We start from the raw sequence: 26,336 nt of genomic DNA, 5'->3' as shown, positions 1-26,336 counted from the left end.
TTAGATTGTGTTTAGCGGCTAAACACTTATGTCTAAACGTGTGTTATATCTAAATGACGTTAAGATTTAACACATGATTAGATATAAATGTTTAGAAATTGAACACTTTTCTGTGAAGTACAGAGTTATCTTCCCGGAAATGACGCATATATATTCGAATGATAAATAGAGCGGTTATCGAAACAAAGGAAATCCCAATGTTAGCTAAAGAAGATGGATTAAAGGAAGTGAATGCTAATCAAAGTGATAACCATGAAGAGATTGTGAAATGCATTTAAACTGCTTTATTACTGCGATAAAAGGTATGTTAACTATTATTTTTATTTTACATAAATTGACCAAGATGGGCTACGTAAATAGACATGCATTTGCACATGTAGTTGTAGATCAAGATTACCTTTGGTTATATATTGCATTCCTGAAATCTAGAAAGGAGTACATTATATATTAGAATATCAATAATATCTATAACAGTATCAATACTGAATAGTGGTTATATAGACGAGGTTCAATAAAAGTAAAACAATAATAACTATCAAACATGTAAACAAAAAAGGTAATACAAATCCATCCAGTGAGGAGCATATTTTGATAAATTTTGAATTTCTTTCTTACAGGATATGGTCCACATCGAACTTAAAAGCAGAAATACACGTATCAGAGAAACTGACTCTCCAAGTCCACACTTCTTACTTTCTAGGGGAAACTGAGTTTTGTGAAGTCTGCTGTTCGTTATAGCTTTGAACAACCTAAAATATTCTCAAATAATAACAAGTGGATTACCTACTGACGGTCACAGATGAAAACAAATTATGCGTGTGTTGCTCAGTGAAAAATTGCTGGAAGTTAAACTTGATACAGACATGAGGAATAACTGCTAGCTAATCTGGTTAGAATTAAAACCAGCGTGAAAAAATATAATGTATATTTAAAATTCTTTATAAAAATCCATGCTTGAATGTTCATTGAATAAAATTTAAAATGTAAACAATTGTTATTTTTTCAGTTTTCTTGCAGGAAGACAACGAAAACATCCAAGTGTTTAATTTGTAAACATGTATCATAACATGTTTTGTAAAGTGTTTAAAGTCTAAACATGTAAGTGTTTTGGCTCTAAACACTTTCCGTTACACGTAATGAAATTCAATGTGTTTAGAATTTCAACGCATCCCAAAAAGTGTGACAAGAAAGTGCTTAGGAAAGTGTCTATCATCTAAACACATTTTTTACAGTGTATAGAGTTTACTTAAGATAAAGGGTCAGGTTTATTTCTTCTTTTAAAATTGGTTAATAAAGTAACTTTTCATGTTTTTTTTTCAGTTTTTATTCTTTAATTTCTTTTTACAAAAATCAACATGTATTAATAACATGTTAACAGATAAATATAACAGAAACCAGTATTAAATATTTTTCCTAGCATCTGTCACATAGTTCTGCATTTCTTCAATATGTTAGATTCTCGCGAAACCGGCCACCACTCTAGTCCAGCCATTTTATTCAGTCCGGCAGCTGGCCGGTTTAGAGAAGTTTTCCTGTATAAGCGCTGTCCCGGAAAAAAATACTTAATGGTCTCTCTGAAATTCAAAATTAAAATAATAACTACATTGTTGATAGAAGATATTCCAATTTAATAATTCGCTTTGTTGAAATTTATTCCCAATGCATCTTTATACCCTGTAGAATCGGGTCATAAAATCAGACTGTTCAAAGATAAAGGAAGTCAGTCGCATTTTGGGGTATACAAGTCTAAAAAATCAATTAAAACAATTTGCAGTCGTTGGTATATATATTAGGGTATAAATAGAGAGGAGATATCGGTATCGAAACTTTTTTGAATTGTTGTAACTCTATAGCATCGTTTTTAAAATTGGGGAGGGGGCAGAAAAAAAAATACTTACCTGAAAAAAAGTTGACAAACAAAAGAAATAAATTTTTTACTAAAACTCGGAAACTATGGATTGAGTATTATACAAGAAAAATACTGTACACCCCCCTTTCCCAAATATCGGAAAATTTACCCGTTACCAATGCGGAAATTGCCATCTGCGACTTGACCACAATGCAAGACAGTGCATTATTGAAAAATGTGTTATAAATCAGCAATGCATTGATAAAAGTAAACATCAGGAAGAGAAATCAATTGTTGAAAGTTTAAATGAAAACCTCAAACGGTTTGAGAAAAAAATGAGAGATAAAAGGTTAGAACACGAGACAAAAGTGAAGGCAATTAACTCTGTTACATGTAAAAACCCTTTCAGTCAGAAAATTAGGGGATATCTAATTAACAGCGACAAAGGAAAATATTTACGTAAGGATTTCCATCGCTAATGGGACCTAATTCCCTTCCCTTAAATGTCCGTCAAGTACATAATACACTGATATTATATTAAAGTATGTTATAGTGGAAAAGGATTACCCGCGAGAAATTTTTAAAAATGTCATTAATTAAGCAGTAGTTAATTAACAAAAAATGCATTGAAGTCTAGGGGGAAAACGTTTTGTTTTTTTTTTTTTCAAAATAAAAATTCAAATAATTTGAATATCAATAAACCCTGCGGTGGAAAGATGCATTGAAATATTAAAAATAGAATGGCAGTTGAAAACAATTTTTTTACCAGGTAAATTTTTTAATTGATTTTTTCTTTATTAATTAAATAAGAGGGGGATAACTCTCACCAAAACTCAAAGTCATATATTAGGAAACATCCCACTATACATCCTAATAGTAATAAATGGGAAAAATGTCTAAATAAACTGAGTGTTCAGTGCCTACATATCAGTTATGTATTCATTTTCACTGAATTTGTTCCCATTAGGGATTGAATACCTTAATTAAAACTGCAAACGGGCAATACGTACGAAGATCCGGCATTGTCAACATCGATACGGCAAAACTTGAGAAACATTTTCACGGAAAGGTACCAGATAACTTGGAGCAGATATCGCGCACGTTTCCCACAGTGATAAAGAATTTTGACGGCGGACGTCCAGACCTCGGAATATTAACATAGGAAATCCAGCTCGGCCCATTCTGGAGGCGGTTTTCTGTGGCATTAGGAAGGCTCCCAAGTCTAAACGAACCATGTCCCTGGGGTGAGTTAATAATTAGTTTACATAATTTTAATCATGTCACTTTAATGTTAAGAAAAAAACCCAATCTTTTATATTTACCAATTGATAATTTCAAGTTTTTTTTATTTCAGATGAATCTGTGCCACCTAAGAAAAGGCGTTAAATGTACATGTGAAAACGTGTAATTAAATGGCATTTGTCCAACTTTTTTCCTGTTTGTGCATGATTTGTTTTTCATTGTCTGTTGCACGAGCAACCAATCAGGGATAAGTAGAAACTACAGATCATAAAGCTTGCTTCTAGAAGGCATGTACATGTTACCTTAAGCGAGCTGTCAAACGAGATAGTGACGTAACGGAAAACTTTACAGTCGACTGCAAACAATAATATAGAGCTAGAATCAAGAAGCTCTAAGGTTAGGACTTTGTGTCCAGGTACATGTACGGACTTTTTATTCGTGGACGACATTATTTGCCGGTACTGAAGAGGTCCAGACACGCAGGGAGAACTCATGCTTAGCTTAGGGTTGAAGCTTCCCCAAGCGAGGGGGGGGGGGGAAGTAGCGGATATTATATATGTAAATTTTACTGCCTCGCTAGTGAGTCAGGTTTTCAGCAAGGTCGAGCCTGTTTAACCCTTGGATGGGTGACTATATCACGTTACAATAATACATGTGCAATGTACATTATTATAGAGGATGATAACAGATCCGAGAACCACAAATACAAAATACAGATTATCCGTGTTTGTCAAAAGGATAGAGTGTGACATAGCTTTTTTTGTTGGGAATATTTTCTCTTTCAGACACGTAAGATAAATAAATTTGTCAATTCTTTATTTTTTTTTTTTTAAATATGTAACTTTATTTAGCTTCATATCAATAATGATTATATACTTTTTAAAAGAACTATACTTTAGTAATAAAACTGAAACAAAGTAATTCATAGATAATGCCTTAGCTTAATCAAAAATAAATCTTAAATAGGAAAAAAAATTCAAGGAAAATGCTGGCATAAAATATGTGATAATTATGTTGCAGTCAAGATTTTATACGCAGTAAAAGCACATCTTGCACTTTCAAGCGTACATACATATAATTATGTATGTTTATTCTACCTACATGTAATAAGTAAATAAAAGGTAAGTATGATTGTATGGTATACTGGTTTTTCAAAATTTAATTTAGTATTTAAATTAATATCATGAATTTTGGGGAAATGGAGAGGGGAAAAATTCTTACAATAAGTACGCTTTCTTGGTGAAATAGTTTTCTCATAAAATTATCTCCTTAAATGGCCCACGGTTAGTGTAAATATCAATTCATGTAAAGAAAAAACCCCGAAAGGCTTAGAACAGACTCAATAAAAAAATAAAGTGAAATAGACTTAAATATGAATTTATTTAAGAGAATATTAATTTTAAGGTTGAGAAATGTACAATTCTTTACGCTGTACCGGAATCATTACGTCGAAATTTGATAGCGCCATATGAACTTCATGACGTCGTAAAAGTTATTTTCTTGAGAAAACATTGCATTTCTAGTGAGTTGTGTAGGGAAAACGGTTTGACATATTTTCAAAAAATAAATTGATTTTAAACAGGGGTATCCAAGACACACTATTTTGATATTATCACCAGATTTTGGGACTTGGCGGATTTTGGTACCTAACGTACCTTCGGCACAATTTATAAGACAATCAGATCAACATCATCTTGTCATTTTTGGACATAGATATTACATTCAAACAACATTCTTTGACAGCAAGAATTTCCTCTTCTTCTTTAAAACTGCTCATTTTTCTTAAACTCGACATTAAAAATGGTTATAAGATCACACTTAGAGTAACTGAATATTAATTTTCTATCTTTTATTAATATGAGATATATAGCTAATGCCTTTATCGCATTCCCCGACCGGTGACCCTTTGCAAAAGAAACATTTAGAGGTCAACCCTTTAACTCCTTAATAGGGACGTTTAGCGAAAAATGAAAGGTTGCATATTATTAAAAACAGTATTTTGAACATCTTTTGTTCAATATTACTTATCAAAATATGTCCCACTTTTGAGATATAAAGCGTCAAAGATTTAGCATTTTTGTCCCTTGTGGTTTCTTATTATGTACAAAACGACAATAAAATCATTATATATAGTTGTAGATTGTTGAGATAAACATTTTTGCTTCAGTAATGTCTAACAAAATATTATTAATGAAAAATTGTTTCGTCTGTAGACGGCCAACTACATGTTTACATGTATTAAATTAAAAGAACGGTAAAAACACATCTTAAAAAAAGTAGATTTTGTGCAGTGTGATATTTTTTTTAAAAAAGGTTGTTTTAAAAATAAATTAGTTTTTCCAAACACTTATTCCCCTGACTTATCGCAATGTACAGCTGATATGTAGGGAAGCTGTCAGGGACGCTGTACGGGGTCCTGACTAAGCCCCCTCTTTAATTATTTTAATATTTTATTTATAATATTTAAATAATATTTGATTAAACCTCTAGTTTAAATAGTGTAGTAAAAAAAAAACAGTTAACGGTCAATCGAAAAATGTACTGTTAATTTTAAATCTCTATTGATATTGCCTTCATCATTTCTTAAGATCTGGAGTTAACCGTCGATTAATTTCATTTCTCTGTTGAATTTTTTCAAGAATATTAAAGTTACGGTAGTTATATTCTTTTTTATCCCGCTACAAATTTGTAGATTACTGATTGGATAAAAGCTAATCACATGACGCTCTGAATTTTTCCGTATAACATCTCCGTCGAAGAGTACTATGAAAATCGGGCATGCGATTACGTTCGAAGCATTGTTATTGTAAATAAAAATATCGGCTAAGAAACAGTTTACATCGGTAGTTTTGTTAAATTTCTTATTACCCTAACGATATTTTATGTTGATTGTTATTGAATTAAAAATTAATATTTTTAAAATATGCACAAATATTTTTTGATATTGAAAAAGGTGTTCAGAGGATAAATGTTTACACAGTCAGTTAGTGACCCAATACTGAATCAGGTAATCTACATGATGTCTACCTGCATAAACACTTCATATCACACATGAAGTGCACATGTAATTATTACATAAAAAATACAAATGCTTATACAGCTTTAAAGGGATTCTATTATATACATTATGGTAATATATGATTGTTATTTGTAAGTTAGATTATTTTGGAACTCTTTTAAGGAAAAGTGCAATTACAGTAACCTTACGATTGTTACTTATAGGCCAGGTAATGCCTAGGTCACATTTCCCTGTCGGTAGCCGTAGACCGGTGGTAATCGGTGAACAGTACAGTTCAGGTGTGCAATGGAAATATCGACTAAATTTTGTATTTAAAAATGTATTCGTAATCGGGATGGCGATTATTTTTAGTACATTATTTATATTGGTTAATGGTAATTATGATTAATAACTACATATCGAGGACGATTATGTTTTATATTTAGACTAGTCACGTGATGCAGCAGTCACGCAATTTTAGTACATTGACTTGAAGTATTGATGTTACATATAAATATCACTAGTGTAAGGGCATAACCAAGTTAAATTTCCAACTTTAGTATATAAATATTTTCAATACGCATTATAGTTTTTAAAAATTGCTGCGGTCCTGTCTAAATTCTACAATTTCATTGTTAAAATTATACTTGTATGACGGAATGCTATATTTTTTGCTGGTCAGCGGCATGAAATATTGATGTAATTAAATTGTTTTTAAGATTTCATCAGGATAGCAGCACTTTTCAGATACCTTAATAGTTCCATAGTTGGAATGTAAAAGCTTACTTTGATCCATAGAGTGTATGCCCTTGCACTAGATCGATTTATTAAGACCCCCCACATTACCCTCCGATGTACTTGCATACAAATATACAGTAGTGTCAATTCAATATTTAATGTACAGAAGATATATTAATAAAATAGTGAAGAAGACATTAAATTCAAGTTTTTGGCCCATAGAATGTCTGTAAATGATTTTTTATTTATTCCGAGAATACATATTTTGTTGAGAAAATATTACTTGATCTGTCTCTCACTGCATATAAACTACTTCATATTGTAAGAAATGACGTCATATTGACAAGTGTATTGCGATCAGTGACTTGTTTATAACTTGATATGTGGGATTTAACTCACGACAAAACAACACGCTGTAGTAAGTTTTTATGTAGTTTGATGACTTCTTACTGGTTAAATTAGCAGATTAACTCATTTTGTGGTATTTTAAAGAAATGTATGACGTATATTGTGTGATGTCATAGTCAAGTTTTCCCGTACAAATTAGGCTCTGCCTCCTTTTTGTAACCTTAACTGTGCTGCGTGGTAATCCGTGGTGTTAACGATGCCCCAACATCGGTCCACATCTGCCTAGTAGTCCTTAAAGTATCAGTCACATTATCCAGAAATGGGTATACGATGGACAACCGATGCGTTTTATGATATAAATGGTGAGGTTGCCGGCCGGACTTACAAAGGCCCAGCGATGCATTGCAAATTACAAAACGATCTTCCAGGATAATCGACCGATGCATATTACATCGTTCATACATTGGTGAATATTGTTCATACGTAGGTCGTCTATGGGCCAATGTGTGGTCGAACATCGACCAATGATTGGTTGTTATTCGTTAAACACCACTCAAACCCCCGATGACCTCAGATTCAATGGATATTGGACGATGCTCGGCCATACAACGGCCGATCCGTGAAAGATGCGTTAATGATGGGTTGCCGGTGAGGAGCGATGTGACGCATCGTTGGAGACATCGCTGAATTTTAACTACAATTTTTTTCCTACCGATGACCTCACCGATTCGCAAAATGGCCTCAGTTACCGTCTTGTCACTAGTGGTAATATATATATATATATACAGTGCAACCTGTCTAATCCGACATGCACTGGGAGACAAATTTTGTGTCGGAATAGACAGGGTGTCGGATTGCACAGTGTATAAAACAAGGCAAATACTAAAATGGGAAAAAAAAATTAAGGTCGGAATTCACAGTGTGTCGGATTATTCAGGTGTCGGATTAGACAAGAAGACAACCCCCAAATTCGAAAAAATCCTCACCAAAGCCAAATCCACTTCTACAAAGGAAATATTTACAGTTTCCAAATGTGACGATCCACGCTGTGGAACTTGCGATTTTAACATCTTATGACCTGCATAACCAAGAACGTCATATATTGCATGACTTGCCGTAGTTGTGGATAAAATTACATTGGCCAAACAGGGAATAAAATATCCGACCGTGTTAGAGTACACAAACAGCAGATAAGGGACCCTTCCGTAAGAAATACTCCGTGCAGCAAACATTTTGAACAATGCGGTAAAGGACGTTTTAGTGTCTTTCCGTTTTATAAAGTTACTGAGAAAAATGAACGGTTACGGCGGACCAAACAACAATATTTCATTGATAAATTTAAGCTTAAACTAAACAGATAACTGTTCTAATTTAATCAATGACTGTTAATTTTGTTTTTAAAATTTATTAATTATTGATTGGGTGTACGTGTGAAGAATTTCGAATTAATAAGCGTCATCGCAACAAGAAATGAAAATTTAACATTAGTCTTCTTTTATCAATGCAAGTATTATTTGTGGATATAAATAAAGCGTGATATACTTTAGATAGGAAAGTTAGAATTTTTATGGCAGCATAACGAATATCGTTATATCCATAATTTAGGCTAGATATAGTAAATGCGATCAAAATACATTGTAAGATTTTAATAGTATACAATTGCAAACAATTTCTAAAAACTATCAATTTTATTTTTTTTTAATTAAAAAGACAGTTATACGGCAGGATAAACACGTTTATCGTCATCTCTTAAGAAATGAAGAAATTTGGGCCAAACTAGGAGCATTTCATAATGAGCGTTTGCCGCAGATCCAACAGATCGAAGAAACCGCAGCGCTTGTGTTGGTTTAACAATAACTGTATGAATACCTTATAAGAGAAGCCACGGTTGAATCGGGTAGATTTAAAATGTCAAGCCACTAACCATGCTTTTGAAAAAAAATAAATAGTAACATTTTTCTTTGTTTTCATTTTATTTTTTTCTGGATCATACATTATTCACATAGAACTGATTCCTAACAGTTGTAAATAAAACCCTAAGAAGTTGAATTAATTTAGTATTTATCAAAATTAAGAATTAAAGAAGAAAATTAAAACTTCTCTTCGCTTTTATTTAATTACTTTTTTATAGATTAACCATTATTTGTCTAGGATTAATTCATAACATTTGTATATAAATGTTGTGTACGAGTTGACTTCTAGGTTGTGTACGAGTTGACTTTTTTGTGTACGAGTTGACTTTTTGTGTACGACTCAGTTTGTGTACGACTTGACTCGACACTTTTTGTAGCTGCGGCCTGTAACAGGGCTGTTAAAACTCTCCATGTCAGTGCTGTGCTTACAAATAAGACATCTTCTGTCAGAGCAAGTTTTAAAACCCCCGTTAGGTAATGGGTTGTCCAGTCTGGTTCTTACTACCATGTCTTTAAGGTTCCTTGGGCGTCTGTATGCAGCCAATAGGGGGTTCCTTACAGACCTCTGCCATTCGTTTGTTTGAATGGAGAATTGGTAGGTTCTTTTGAAGGATACCGCTAAGGTTCTTTAGGACCTAAAACAGTCCTAAAATATTTAGAAATTTATGATAGATCATAATTCATATTTTAAAATATCCCTGATGTATCATTTTTCTTCTTCCTTTGTTCTTATGACCTTTTAACTTTTTTCTGTGTCCTGGGGAAGGGACAGGGCGTCCCGAAAATTTGACAATTTTTATTAGTCATTTTAGTGCTTTATCTAAATTTCCATCCGTGACCTTGTATCTACTTGGTAGATCCGACATTTAGAATATACAGTGTTGTTGGTTTTTTGTGTTATATATATATATATATATATATATATATATATATATATATATATATATATATATATATATATATATATATATATATATATATATATATATATATATATATATATATATATATCCAATATCTCTTTTTGTCGGTACAATAAAAAAACTTTAAAACACTTGTAAATATACAGTCAATTCTCGAATTATCGCCATTGGATTCATCGCCATTTTCCCAACACCACTATGATTTCTCAGGAACGTTTTTTCCTGCTATATAAAATTCTCTTAATACAGTCCCTGAAACGTTTTACTTTCCCACCTGAACGGTGAACGAACGCTGAACGAACGGTGAACGAACGCTGAACGAACGCAGAGCGACCGGTGAGTGAACGATGTGTGAACAGTGAACGCAACTTGGTGAACGGTGAGTGAACGCAGAACGCGAACGGAGCGCGAACGCGAGCGCAAAGTGAACGGTGAACGAACGGTGAACGCAAGATGAACGATTTATTCGGAATGCCTTTGGTCTTTTCCTTGCATTGAAATTATTTTTTTATTCTTTAATTCAAATGTCATAAATAAATATAAACAAACAATAGATAAACAAAAGGGAAATAAATAAATAGATAAATAAATAATAAAAATAAAATTCTGCACATACGTATGTTTAAATCGATATCTTAATAACATAATTTTAATCGCCGTCAAACATGTTTTTGTTACCGCGTGTAGTTGAAAAATAAATTAATCTTCTATAGTAAATAATTATAATTATTCTTTTAGCTAATAAAATAATGTGGACTTTAGAAGATGAAACTACTATTGAGATAAGCAATAAATAAATAAATAAATTAATTAATTAATCAATAAATAAATAAATAAAAACATTTTTTCTGCACATACCTATGTTTGAATCGATATTTTAATAACATGATTTTGATCGCCGTCAAACGTGTATTTGTTACCGCGTGTGGTTAAAAAATAAATTATTCTACTTATATAGTAAATAATTATGCTTATTCTTTTCACTAATAAAATAATGTGGACTTCTGAAGATAAAACTACTACTTATAGAATGAATTAATTACATTTTACCGGGTTGAAACAACCGTACATATATTTCCGTGCCAAAGCGATTCTGAGTAAAATAACGAACTTTGTTTTTTAATTCACAATTATCTGCTGACATTGACTGTTATCGTACTGCATAAAAACTCTCGTTTTAATTCAATTCTACTGCAAAATACATGTATTCTATATTTATGTGCCTTTTTATTCTTTTATGAGGATTATTTTAGCTAACTTCTTCATGTATCTGTAGACATTTCCCGGCCGTGATTATACTCGGTCAAGATGTTGGAAAGAGGCATTCAAATTACTTGTAATACATGCGTATAATTTTTAAAACTAAATAAGCAATGTGTTGTCATAATTTTTATTGAACAGAGAAATGTACGAGAGAGAGAGAGAGAGAGAGAGAGAGAGAGAGAGAGAGAGAGAGAGAGAGAGAGAGAGAGAGAGAGAGGGTAAGAGAGAGATAACCCCCTCGATTCTCAGATATATATTATATCAAATAAAAATTCTTATTATTTTTCCTAAATATTCCAAGCAACAAAGGTAATCTTTTTTTTAGATTAACAAATCAATTTGACAGTAATCATTGGCTTTTAGTTTCCATCATCAAGTTCACACAGTTCACAGGAAGTCCGTGCTACATTTGTAGTAGCGTGCTTGTGCTGTCAATCAAAATAATTCGACACAGTGGAGATGTGGAAATCGCGTTTCACCGAACATGCCGAAGGCAAAGAGTCACTTAGTATTCCAAGAAATTTTAATATTTTCCCCTATCATTTCTAGATCTGAATTTTGCATTCCTGCAGAAAAAAAAAATAATTCGAATATATACTTAGAAGGATTAAGTTTTAAATTGAATGTGAAACACATTCCCTGCCAATTTAAAATACTACTGTCGGCACAAGTTTATACTAAAATACTATTTTTTAATGACTGTTTGATGTTGGTTTTAAGACTGGTTTTCTTGTGTTACAATAAAAACTAAATATTAATTGAAATATACTGTAAAAACTAAATAAGAATTTTATTTCGGGAGAAAGGGCACCGGGGGGGGGGGGGGTCTTAATTATACTGAATGGCAAAAGACATATTTTTAAACATATGTGTAGGTACGGTGAAGGAAAGAATTTTCCTTCCCTAATAATAGACTATTTTAAACAGTTTCTAAAATTTAAAACCACACCGTTAATTTAATTATCTCTCAAGATATTTAGTTAACTGAATATTTGCAGTACTGTTCATAATTCTCAAACCTACATGTCGTTTAAATACGTGTTACTCTAGAAATAGTTTTTTTATTTAGATTTTTTTTATTTATTCTTGTTCTGTAAAAGACTTATTAATTATTATACATCCATTAATAATTTAACCTCTTTAAAATTATATCAAATTGATGCCGTGCGTGAAACATTTTTACATTGCCCTTTTTTAAAGTTAATATTTTAGCATCGTTCTACATACGTGTAGGTACTTAATGTATTAATTATTTTCCAGGGAATATTCATGAAATAAGAAACAGCTAAGTTATAATAATATAAATATATAGATAATTTTTGCAATGAAATAATTATTCTTCTAACACGATACCTAAGTTATATCTAAGTCAATTAATTAAAAAACATGTAAATCCTTACTATCAAAAAGATAAGTCCTTTCACTTCGGAGTTCCGAATGACAATGAAGACTGAACGATAAGTGAACGGTGAACGCAAGGTGAACGCAAAGTAAACGGAACGAAGAGCGAACGGTGAACGTTTTGTGATGGGTGAACGCGAGCGCACGGTGAACGCAATATTGTGAAAGAAGAGCGAACGGTGAACGCACGCTGAACGAACGGTGAACGAACGGTGAGCGAACGGAAAAATGGGAAAGTAGAACGTTTCAGGGACTGTAACGCCGAATTCGCATTCCGCCATCCGCTGTTTTCTCAAAAAACATTCATTTTTAAGTGTCAATTATCTCGATATACCGCCACAGGTGCGTGTGGTCAGTGAAGCGCTGCTAATTGGATGAGGCTATCCCTGTTGTAAAGCATGCAAAAAGGCAGACAAGGTACATGCAATTAAGTAATTACACAAGAATTAAATAAACAATAATATCAACATGAACTGTTATAATAATTTTGTATTCTGTTTAATAAAATCATTTAGTCACGGCTTTGCCACGAAAGTGGTTGTTTTAAAGTATGCCGATAATGATATTATTTTGTCGATCTCCGCTCTAAACAATGCAAAGTTTGCTGACAAAATACTTATACGGCATAAATTGTGAACGTTTCATTAACAATGATGCCATAAACAATGAATTTATTCAAGAATTCATTTTACGTACTACCGGCAATATATATCACGACGATAGACCGCGCATGTTTTATTTTTTTTTCAATTTCAGACATGTAGATTTACATTCATCTTTATTTCATATCTGAACATTTTGTTTTAGTGAAATTTTACATATTTCTGCATATAAAAAATACTTGAAGTATATTCAATCAGAAATATGTTTCTGGGCCATCCTTGAAAAATTGTTTTTTTGCGGTAACACGACCGACTCACCAAAATCCACCCTACTGGATTTTTTTTATGGGTTCAAAAAAAATTTTTTTTTTTTTTTTTTTTTACATATCCATTTTCTAATTTTATCCTATTGACATTTTTTTTACGTCCCCATTGCACCTGTAGACGCCGTTTTTAAAAAAGAACTGATGTGTTCTGATATTTGAACAATAAAAGATTGGATTCATTAAGAATGCCCTAATTTTCTTGTTTGATTAGTAACTTAAAGTGAAGTCTAAGACATAGTTAATACCTCTATATAATCGAAATTTAATTCTGACTTTTTGTCTCCAAAAAAAAAAAAAAAAAATAAGCCTACCTACCTACCCACACCTAAAATGATGAGGCGCGTTACCGCAAAAAATAAATTTTTTAAGGATGGCCCTATATACATGTACATGTAAAAATAAGAATAGAAACGCTAAATGGTATTTCTAAGAACGGTAACTTTACTTCTTGTTTCCTATAAGATGGGAAATTCAAATCATCGCCAAATTCGTTATACCGCCATGGTTTCTTAATTACAAAAGGTAGCGGTTTATCGAGTTATTATAGTGTTTAGTGGTTTGTTTAGTGTTTTAAAGTTTTTTATTATATTTAAAATATATAAATTTCATAACAATGTATTGGTAACAATCCTCCGTTGAAAATTAATGTCCAAATAACTGCATCTCACTTCAATTCTCAATAACCGTGTAGTGTAGGGCAGCGCCGCGAGAATACCATCGGCATCGAAAAAGCAAGTTTTTTGACTTGCGTAGATAGCCGAACGGTCTAGGGCGCTGTTCCTGCATATATATATATATATATATATATATATATATATATATATATATATATATATGTATATGTATATGTATATATATATATATATATATATATATATATATATATATATATATATATATATATATATATATATACATTATGGTTTTTATTCATAGGCCAGGTTACGGCAGATTCCTTGTTGGAGAACAACAGAGTTACCTTATGATTATTATTAATAGGTCAAGTTATGGAAGTGTTTGTTTTTAGGCGGACTGATATATGTTTAGTTACTTTTTGTAATTCATAGATCAGGTTATTGGGATTCCCTATTGAGGAGAACTGGTCTATATATAGTAACTTTATGATCATTGTTTTTTACAGGTCAGATATGGGGAATTCCTTTTTAGGGATATTGACCGATATATAATAACATGATTTTTATTTGTTAATTGAGGGATACTAATCCAAATATAGTAACATTATGATTGTTATTTATAGGTCATGTTATGGGGGATTCCCTGTTGAGGGATACTTTTCTATATATGGTAAAGTGATTGTTATTTATAGATCAGGTTATAGGGGATTCCCTGTTGGAGGGATAATGATGTATTTATAGTAAAAAAATGATATTATTATGTTATTTTTAGGTATTAAAGGTTATGGGGGTTCCCTTTTAGAGGGATACTGATCTATTTATAGTAACATTATGATTGTTATTTATAGCTAAGGTGATGGGGGATTCCCTGTTGGAGGGATGTGAGGAAGAGGAAGAAGAGGAAGTGGACACCGGTCTTCCTCAGATTGACCCCGCCACCGGACACGCCATCCCCATAACCAAACGAAAAAAGAAGCGGGGAAACAAAATGGGACGCGGAAAACTGCTGGAAAATCTCTCCACCAATCAAAATGACTTCCAAGTACACAGCATATTGATCACTAGAACACCTTTATTACTGTCAATTTTCGATCATTTAGAGATTCACATGCATCCCGATCTTCAAAGGTTTTAAGTAGCAAACTAAAACACCCCCTTAAAACAAACAAAGTGATTTTCCACTGAATATGGATAGAAAAATGTCTGCTACTTAAAAAATGTAAGCTTAAAACTGAACCAAATTTTTACTCTTATCAAATGAATTAAGGCTTAATAATAGAGTTGTTTTGACTGCCCCAGCTGTGTGTTTTATGAAAATTGAATTTCTATACAAAGGTAAACATCAAAACAAGTTATTGACTCCTAGGTTTTTTTGAGAAGTACATAGTTTTTGTCCTACGACTGATGTGTACAGAGCATGTATACACGGGGACGTGCTGCCTCCCATTGATCATAATGATTCAGTTATGACAGATTGTTACGTTCCCTGTTTGTCTTGCGAGGACAAGGGTGACGGCTATTGCTACCAAAATAATACACTGATAATCGATTCCTGGGTACAGTTGGTGAATTGAATCGAGAAATCATTAACTCGTATAAAAGTCACCACTCGATTGTAGGGGAGTGGCATTTGTGGCAGTATTTACATGTACTTAGAATCACAAATAATCTGTGTTTGCTGATGCAGTTTTTGGTGTGGTTAATTTAACAAGATTAGATAATGCATACAAGATAATGTAAGATAATATTGACAATTTATATAAAATTCCCGTCAAATTGTTCTGTTCTTTCAAAATCTGTCAACTGACACTTGTAACAGATTTAAATTTATAATTTGGTCTCTTTATATAGTTGAGACCCATAGCAATTTTTATTTTTGACCTTTTTACTGCTTAGTTACCTCCTTTGTCTCACTGTCAGTCTAAAAACTACATTTTCCCTTACCAAAACCCTTTACTATGTATACCTTGACCTTTATAGCTCGTTTTCTTATTATGCATTTTTTGTAATAACCCGAAAATAAAGTTCTCACAAATTAATTTTGCTTAAATTGTTGAACCTTGTAAGAGAATTCTTGACTCTTGTCACTAGATCAGGGTCAAGGTTATAGAGGCCAGACGGCTACAAGGGGGAAACATCCAGCCTGTTGCCAGGGTAACCGTTGCCAACCAAACAAAGCACACTCGAGTGAAAAAGTCGACCAACAGTCCATGCTGGAACGAGGCTTTCTTCTTCAACTTTAAAATCTCCCTGGAAGAACTTAAGCACGAGCTGGTGGAATTCAAGGTTAAAATAATTTTTTTTATCTAAATAAACAAAATTTCATCCATAAAAATTCAGAAAACAAGAATACTTGCACGTTTTTAAGAAAGAATTTAAGACTGTTGTCCATTTGATTAAAAGTTAAGATCAATTTACTTAGCAAAACAAAAGGTGTTCAAGTTTTATTATGTGATTACATTTAAAGCACAGATCTTCAAACTTTGGTTTGGTCAAATGGTTTATTTTTTTTCATTCAAACCAGGTTTCATATTTTTCTTGTACATCTAAAATGATTTACAAAAATATATCATTTACATTTCCTCTTTGTAGGTCTTCAACTCCAAGAAGCTGATATCGGATGCATTAATTGGCTCCTATAAGGTAAGGAAATAGGAAATCTACATTTTATTACTGTATAAATAAGAAATAACTTACTAGGGTACTGTTACAAGTTTCACAATAAATGCCTGAAGAGAAAGGAAATTATGCTAAGAGGAACAGCTAGGATATAACTTGAGTTGGGACAAATTTTATTCTTTACTGCCTCAGATATAAGCCTAAGACATTGATCTACTAGAACTTTTTCCTTCCAAAGGTAAGATATGTATTAACCATTACGATACCGCCCAGCTTTCAGTACTTTTAGTACTTTGATTACTTTTGACAGTTTGATGTTGGTATTGTGTATCAAGAACAAAACCACGCTTTCCTCCAAAAATGGCTGTTGCTAAGCGACCCTAAGGATCAAAGGGCGGGTGCCAAGGGTTACCTGAAAGTATGCGTCTGTGTCATAGGGCCAGGAGACGAGGCCCCGGTAAGTTACCTTCATATCTATACACAAGGGTTACCTGTACGTTACCTATATATCTATAAACATGTATATATAGCTGTATTCAGATCTTTTTTTTTTAACTTAGTTTGAATTTGTGTAGTAAGAAAAATTAAGTTATTAGTACCAAAACATTTGAATTCAAATATACCAAATTTCAAAACCCTTAAAGGATTACATTGTTTGTGACGAGCTGACGTTTTGCTTGTCGAGAACTTTAAACACATCAAAGGAAGTAGCCGAGATCGCGTCTCTCCCACGCTAAAGTCGTCAGCTGAAAAATACAGCTTGTTTTCGGGGTTCAAAAAATGGAGTAGACAGTCCCGATATCGTTTTCTTGAATGTAACCTGCAAAGTTAAAAGTTATTTTTTTAACCTTGAATTTAAAAAAAAAGTTTTTTTTAAACCATGATTCTATTATCGCAAAATTTACTTTTTTTCATATTTGCGTATACAAGTATAAAAGTCGAGTAGTGCATGATTTATTGATCATTGGATTTATTAGTTACACGTATCAACCCAAGTCATGCATGCTGAGATTGTTGCAATTTGGTACAAACTATACTGGTGAAAAATGGTAGCCCTTTTTATGCGTATATTCGAGAGAAAAGATAAAGAGGGAAGGCCTGGGAAGACGTGTCCATTTACCTTAAAAGTTTATCGATTGAAGTTCAATTTATTTTTAAGTTTTAACGAATGTTGTATGTACAGGATAATTATTACCAAACGACGGAAAATATCAATCATTGGTGTCGGAAGCAAATTAAAGTGGGGGGTTAAGGGTAAGAAAAATTTTTAGACCTCACAAAAAAACCCGAGAAGCAAAAAAAACCGTACACAAAAAAAAAAACAAAACAAAACAAGGGATGTGTATTTTCCAAACACGAAAATCCTATTTCGTGCGTATGCCTACGCAGCAATGTTCAATGTCTACACTAAGTCTAGCCCCGGTTCCGACGCCTATATCTATAAAGCCAAAATCTTATTACACATGTATTTTCTGATTCCTAGAAATGGGCCTGGCAGATTTTGAAAATAAATAGACTGTTCTCGAGAAAAATTAAAAATAAATACTAGTAATCTATCCTCGACCAGCAAGAAAATAAATAAGCTGTCCTTGGATAGTTTTCCCAACCCCCAATCCCCACCCGAAACAGAGTCTCTTTTTCTCCTTGGCTTAGAACATGCTTCACACGAGAAATTAAGCCCTTTGTGTCTCTGTCTATTTGATTACAAATCTTTGTTTGTTTCTTATCATTGAATCAAGATAAGGATCGTTTGACCCTGACTATTGCCATTTTGTACAGGCCCAGATATGATAATTATACCCTCGGGGTAAAATCTACCTGTCAGGTGACGGTTTACAGTGAGTAGTTTTCAAACAAAATATATAGATTCATTTCAGGCGATTCAAAAATCTTTGTATGAAGATAGTCGTGTCACTTTGATGGATTTAAGTCAGGGGCATTTTATTTTTGTGGACATAATTAAACATTTGTTTTTGGTGGTAAAATTGATAAATTTCTCCTGAAAGCAAAGAAGTCCACAGAAAACGAAAAGCAGAAAAAGAAAGGTTTACGGCTGTATACATGTACACTACTTGAGCAATATAGGACGGTTCCAACGTATTTGAACTTCTTAAAAAAGAATATAGTTAGACTTTTTGCTGTTTCCGAATCAGTTCATATCTGTTTAATTGGAATTAAAGAAGAAATTGAATATAGTAAGTCAAATGTTATTGTCCTCTTTATCACTTCTCAGTGCGATAATGTAGCATTAGAATTGGTACTGAAAGTAGTTGACACTAAGAAAAAGTTAACCTCCCTCCCCCTCCCCGCACGAAATAGGTTTTTCAACTTTGGGAAACCCCCCCAACCCCCCCCCCCCCCCCGTTTTTTTTTTTTGCTTGTCAACTTTTTCAGTTAAGTAAAAAAAATCTCTGGCTGCTCCCCCTTTCAAAAACGGTGCCACGCGCCTGACTGAGGACTATGTCACAATAAACTAGTGCTAATTGTAACGGGAACCGTTACAGATGTTCCCCAAACGCTCCCCCAACTTCATTTTGGTGCCTCATTCCCTCTAAGCTTCATTAAATAAACTAAACTCTATGCATTTTAAACTTAAACAACGTTTTTCCGAAAGTATACGAAGTATATAGCAAATTTTTGCATTGCACGTGCGCACACTTGTATGCATATGCGGAATGACTATATCATTGTATATACACTATGAATTTATTTTAATGTACTTAATATCAAATCATTTAATCAAAAAGTATTCGAAAATACGCTAAATCAAGTGCATTTGTAATTATACGCATTGCACGTGCACGCACGTGTATGCATGTGCATGATGACCATAACTTCTTATAGGGGTCCATTAAGACAATCTATGTTCTAAATCCCATTCTGTTTGGCTGAAAACCAAGGGAGTTATAGCCACTTAAAGTTTTAGCTAATCAAATTGCAGCGCACGTGCATGCGCGTGATTTCATGAAAATTATTTTATATCATATCGTAGGATATCTTAATGTATGACTATGTTTTAAATTTCAAAATATTTTGTCAAAAAACAAATAAGATATTGAGATTTTTGTTTCAGCCAATCAGATCGAAGCGCACGTGCATGCGCGTGCGTTCATGATAAATTGACCATGTCCTCTTATCTATAATACAAATATATTCTTATATTCTGAGTTTCAACACATTTCATCAAAAAATAGAAAAGTTACGGTTATATCAATTATATTGGTCATTTTACATGTTGCACGTGCGCGCTCTTGCAAGCACGTGCGCGCAAAATGACCTTGATTCCGCAAATCTACAGAACATGTCTACTTACCCTAAAAAGGTTTTACCTACACCAGATGAACAGTTTACAAGATCATTCGCGGACAAATAAGTACCCAGGAAGAAGAAAAATAATAAGAAGAAACAGAGTAAAAACAATATGTTCCCAAACTTCGTTTGGGGAACATAATGATGACACAAAACAGATCTCTCACTGTTCAATAATTTTCTGAAAGCCCAGTACAAATTTAAAACTTCCAGCCCTCCACCAGCAATTAAGTAGTGATGTCTCAATATGAATGGGGAATTCTAAGAAGGGATGTTAAACAATCAAACAATATTCACAAAACAAACACTTTGAATTATAATTTACAAGTCATCTAAATGAAAATGAGGCACCTGGTGAGAGGACTGATTACAGAAATTGAAAGAGAGAGAGAGAGAGAGAGAGAGAGAGCTATTATACGTGTGTATTTTTTGAAGCAAAACTCTGCACCCGTTCTAATTTAGTATTTTGATATAATTTTTGACAATAAATAATAATAATGAATTATTGTGAATAGGCCTAATTCTCTTCTTGACAGAAATGTTCTTTTATGTATGGATACTTAAAGTACAAGTACATATTATACTGGTATACTACGATTGTTTGGGGTATGCATGTATATAAAAAAAAACTATGTATACAAGCGTAGTTTAGTTCTCAAGTCTTTCACTTCATGGTTTGACACATAAACGAAATATTTCTCTTTTCCACAGAATAAAAAAAAAACATTTCACATCAACAGTACTTGTAATTTGAAAATACTTTAAATCCAGCAATTTAAATTGATCATGTACATCATTTTATATCGCATGTATACCGTGCCATACACAAACGGTAAATGCTATAAAATTAAATTTTCACGGCCTTTAATTTATTATCGACTCTAAAAATGCATATAATATAAATAATGCTCTTTTTAACTGTTTAATAAGATTTGCATTTTCTGTCCCCTTTTGTTAACCCGTTAAACCTCGGTGATGTGCATTGCAGCTGACCGCCTTTAGCGTTGGGGAGACGCTATCTCGGCTACTTCCTCTGATGTGGCGAGAATGTGATGAATTAAAAGTTCTCGACAAGCAAAGCGTCAGCTAGTCACAAACAATGTAATCCTTTAGGGTTTTAAAATCTGCTCTAAAAAGAAGTTTTGACAAGTTTGCTGAAAAAAATTGATGTGATTCCTTGAACAAATCATCTTGAATTGCAGGAGGTGATTTTGTATCTTCCTTTATATAAGAGTAGATTGAGTACTGTTGATGTTATTAGTTACAGGCATATATATTCCCCATCCATTCCTGTGATAAAGTATCCATAGTATTCATATCTTGAGTCTTATCCAATTGTTTTTTACTCTGATTATTTTTCAGAGCTTTAAAGCAGTGGCTGGAGAAGAAACAGATGACATTGAAAGGTAACAATTTAGATTTCATTAAATTTTACATCGTAAAAGCCTTATTTCAAGTGTACCTGGATTTTAATAAAAAAGTTTCAATTTGTAAAAAAAAAAAAAGATAAAAAAGAGGGTGGTGCTGTTCAAAGGTAGTACATGTAGTTTCTTTGAAGTTCAGATTTTTGATGATTGGTTTCCCACGTTTGTCTTGACATTGTATCTCTGTTTATTTTAGTAACTTACTCCGTCCAACTGGCGTCAAGTTTCAGCCCGCGGCCTTCATCCTTAAACTTTACCGTGCAGAGGATATCCCAAGGAGTAAGCAGATGTTGTTAAAATATAGTATCATTATGAAAAAAAAATTTGTTTAAAATACCATTACTATAGCAAAATCAGGATAGTTTCATTTGAGCTATAGTCGTTAATTATTGTCTTTTAATTTTTAAGAAGATGAATAATTATATATACAAAATTGAATCAATCTAATGTAGATTTATGCTAGTATGAAGCAGGAAAATGGTATTTTTTTTCTTACACATGAAGTGTTTATATTACAGATATAGAACTTTAGTTTTTAATAGATAAATGATCTTAATTATAAATTTCACTCGAATGTTCCTGGCCCGGAGATCATGACACGAACTTAGAGACTGAAGTCAAATTTTCAATCGCCTCTTAAGATATTCATTCAATGATTTTTTTTTAGAAATTTGCAGATAACGACACCTGTCTGAAATAATATTCATAATATTTTAATTGTGGTCTGCTTGACTTCTAAATTTTATTTAAGAAATAAAGATTTTAACTTAAGCTTAAGATGTTTCATAATCCCGGGGCTAGATCTTCAATTGATTTAAACCTGGGTTATTTGGATTTGTAATAATATATGGATGATCTTGTCTTTGTCTGTGGACTCATTCTTTATGCAAGGAGTGAAGAAAGAGTTTGGAGTTGGAGACAAACAAAAAGAACTTGTGGATCCTTACTTTGTCTTCAGCTTTGCAGGAAAAGAGGCAAGCTTGTTTTACAGGATAAATACCCGTACAAAAGTTCGAGGCGGACTAGGCACGACTTTGGCAAGGTTAAGACACAGAATTCGCACGGATTTTTAAAAAGCCGCACCGGTTCTGCATGTCCAAGACACGGACACAGCTTCCGTGTCTGAAAGTGAGGAATCCTCACTCACAAAAACCCGTGTGGAGGCACGGAATCCGTGTCCCAGGGAGACGGTTTTTAATTCACGCGGATTTTGCTTCAAACTCTTCATTTATATCTGATGGCGCTTTACTGAGCATGCTCAATCATAACTTCCTTTATTTGAATATTAAATTGGAGGGATTCATGCATGTCTTGAGCTAAGAATTAGTCTTTTTGCTCAAGTTAACAGTGGTTAAAGGATATTAAACTAAAAGATGTCATTTGGAATTGTATTTATGTCAGTCTCGGATAATTTCTTCACTTTTGAACAAAATCCAGTTAGTGTAATCTAGTATGAATAAGTCATTTTTTTTCGTGATCTTCCGGTATTGCAATGTTGACAATGAACATGATGAAATAGTTTAGGTTTATTTGAATGACTTTAATTGGACTTTCACTAATCCTTTGTAGTATATATTTTATGTGACATCACTGTGCTAGCTAGTGAAAGTCTTATTTAATCTAAATTCTTTCTCGGTTTGTGCTAACTTAGGCACTAGATTAAATTACAATTGAATATTGTACATTATCATTAAAATCAAAATTATAAACTATCATGGATGTAACTGATAAAGTATATCTTTAACAGAAAGTAAATGGACATATTCATATAAGATTTTTAACTTTAAAAATTATAAAACTAAGCATTAATGTAAAGCAACGTGAAATTAGTTTGGTTTATGTCACCATTTTGGTACCCACAGTTACATCTGGGGTTCTCTAAAGGCCATGACCTAGATCAAAACAAATGCACAGATCCCGTGACTTCTTATATGGTATACGTCACGGCTTTTTTGACACGGGTTTCCAAAAAATGCATGTCTCCATATATAGATAAGGACACGGGTTTCAGACACGGGTTTACAGAATCCGTGAGTCCATATATAGAAACTAGCCCGGCTTTCTGACACGGGTTTTGTAAAACCGTGTGATCTCATTTAAATATTTCGGCCAATATCTTGTGCCGTGTCCGTGCCTTGACCACTTTTAGGCACGGCTTTCCATACAAATCAAAGTTCACATAGGAGCACGGAATGCTAAAGCACGGGTTTCTGCAGACGGATTCTTTGTCTGAGCCGTGTCTAAGCAGCCCAAACTGTTTCGTACGGGAATTAAAAAGAGTCATTATGAAGCTTTCAAAAATAATCTAACAATTTTTAATTACTGCAGTTACTAATACAGCAAAACTAGGTTATAACGAAGTCACTGGCACCTATAAAATTACTTTGTTAAATCCATAGTTCGTTATAACTGTGTAAGAAATTCATTAAATTCATATAGTTGGGGATCCAAGATGACTTCGTTATATCCGTAAATTCGCAATATCCGTGTTCGTACTAAACGAGTTTTGCTGTAGTAATTTGTTCACAGGTGCAATCTAAAATCATGTTCTGAAGTACTTACAACATACTGTAGAAGAACTTTTTTCCACGGGGTCATAATTCCAAGGAAACTTTATTTCTGTTTATTGCGATGGTAGAATTTCAGCGGAAAATCTTTGATCGCGTACATATCGTAAATTTATACCGTGCAGAAAAAAGTACTTCTACAGTTTTTTTTTGTAGTGCAAAAATGACGAATTACTCCTACAGTTCATCATTTTTGCACTACAGATGCAATGTAAATACTGTCCTGCATTGATTTACTACAGGTGCAATCTAAATTCACGGCAGTAACTTCACAGTATTTCTTTACTACAGATGCAATCTAAAATCATGTACAGCAATGATCATCCTGACTGGAATCAGGTCTTAAAGATTGGGATTCAGTTTCCTTCAATGTGTGAACGTCTTAAATTCATGATCAAGGACTGGTAAGTTTATTTACTGAATAACACTTGATTACATTGAAAACTATGGAACGCCATCACTGCCTTATAGCATACAACTTACTATGCATTTATGATGTCAATTTATCATTTCGTGATGTGAACATATCTTTACGTTATGTCAATTATGTTCCCCAAACGAAGTTGGGGAACATATTTTACTCAGTTTCTTCTTCTTCTTCTTCTTGGGTACTTTTTTGTCCTGGAGTGATCTTGTAAACTACACATCCGAGTTAGGTAAAATCTTTTTAAGGGTCAGTACATGTAGGCATGTTACAGTTCCTGAAACGTTCTACTTTCCCATTTTTCCGTTCGCTCACCGTTCGTTCAGCATTCGTTCACCGTTCGTTCAGCGTGCGTTCACCGTTTGCTCTTCGTTCACAGTATTGCGTTCACCGTTCACCGTGCGCTCGCGTTCACCGTTCACAAAACGTTCACCGTTCGCTCTTCGTTACGTTTACTTTGCGTTCACTTTGCGTTCACCTTGCGTTCACCTTGCGTTCACCGTTCACTTATCGTTCAGTCTGCATTGTCATTCGGAACTCAAAAGTGAAAGGACTTATCTTCTTGATGGTAAAGTTTTACACGTTTTTTTTTAGTTAAATAACTTAGATATCGTTTTTAAAGAATAATTACTTCATTGAAAAATTTATCCATGATATTCATATTTCTATTATTATAACTCAGCTTTTACTTATTTCATGAATTTTCCCTGCAAAATAATTAATACATTAAGTTCCTACATGTATGTAAAACGATGCTAAAATATTAAATTAAAAAAAGGGCAATGTACAAATGCTTCATGCACGGCATCGATTTGAAGTAATTTTAAAGAGGACAAATTATTAATGGATGTATAATAATTAATCCAAGTCTTTTACAGGACAAGAATACATAAAAGAAATTATTCCTACAGTAACACGTATTTAAACTACATGTAGGTTTAAAAATTATGACCTGTACTGCAAATATTCAGTTAATTAAATATCTTTAGAGCTAATTAAATTGATGGTGTGGTTTTAAATATTAGAAAAGACCAACTGTTTAAAATAGTCAATCATTGAAAAGAAAAATTCCTTCTTTCTCCGTACCTTAACATGTTTAAAAATATATTTTTTGCTATTCAGTATAATTACCCCCCCCCCCCCCCCAATCCGGTGCCTTTTCTCCCTAAATAAAATTCTTACTGAGTTTTTTTCAGTATATTTTGATTAATATTTAATTTTTATTGTAACACAAGAAAATCAGTCTTAAGACCAACATCAAACTTATCAAATAAACAAGCGATGGAAAATAAATAGCCGGGGTAAAAGTTGAAACTAAAATGAAAAGACCCGCATGGGTACAAACTTGGCAAGTACAAATGACTGCCTGAAACTTGTACTTAGGACTTGCCTAAAGTACTGTAGAATTTCACAATATTTTAGTAATCATCTTATACTGAAACAAACGAATTGGCAGACAATTTCCAACGATTTTCCTTCACAGAAAAAGGATAAGTCGATCTGGAATGCATTGAAATACATTTATAGACATCAAATAAAAACCGATGGAAAAAATCGCCATATGCATGGTAAAAGCTGAAACTAAAATGAAAAAACCCGAACGGGTTTATACTTGGCAAGTACAAAAGACTGCCTGAAACTTGTACTTAGGACTTGCCTAAAGTACTGTAAAATTTCACAATATTTTAGTAATCGACTAATACCGAAACAAACTAATTGGCAGACATTCTTCCAACGAATTTACTTCACAGAAAA

At 33.0% G+C, this 26,336-nt stretch overlaps 1 pseudogene; it reads left to right on the top strand.

The window, feature by feature from the left end:
* Window positions 1-197: 197 nt before the first annotated feature.
* On the top strand, window positions 198-22,122 carry LOC134235598 (dysferlin-like; annotated as a pseudogene).
* Window positions 22,123-26,336: the final 4,214 nt, after the last annotated feature.

This window comes from Saccostrea cucullata, unplaced genomic scaffold, assembly GCF_032062105.1.
Source record: "Saccostrea cucullata isolate Sc308-1 unplaced genomic scaffold, CSIRO_AGI_Scuc_v1 ctg3866, whole genome shotgun sequence".
NCBI classification, from domain to species: domain Eukaryota; kingdom Metazoa; phylum Mollusca; class Bivalvia; order Ostreida; family Ostreidae; genus Saccostrea; species Saccostrea cuccullata.
Note: the sequence above shows the minus strand (reverse complement) of the source record. Positions and strands in the feature narration are given on the sequence as shown.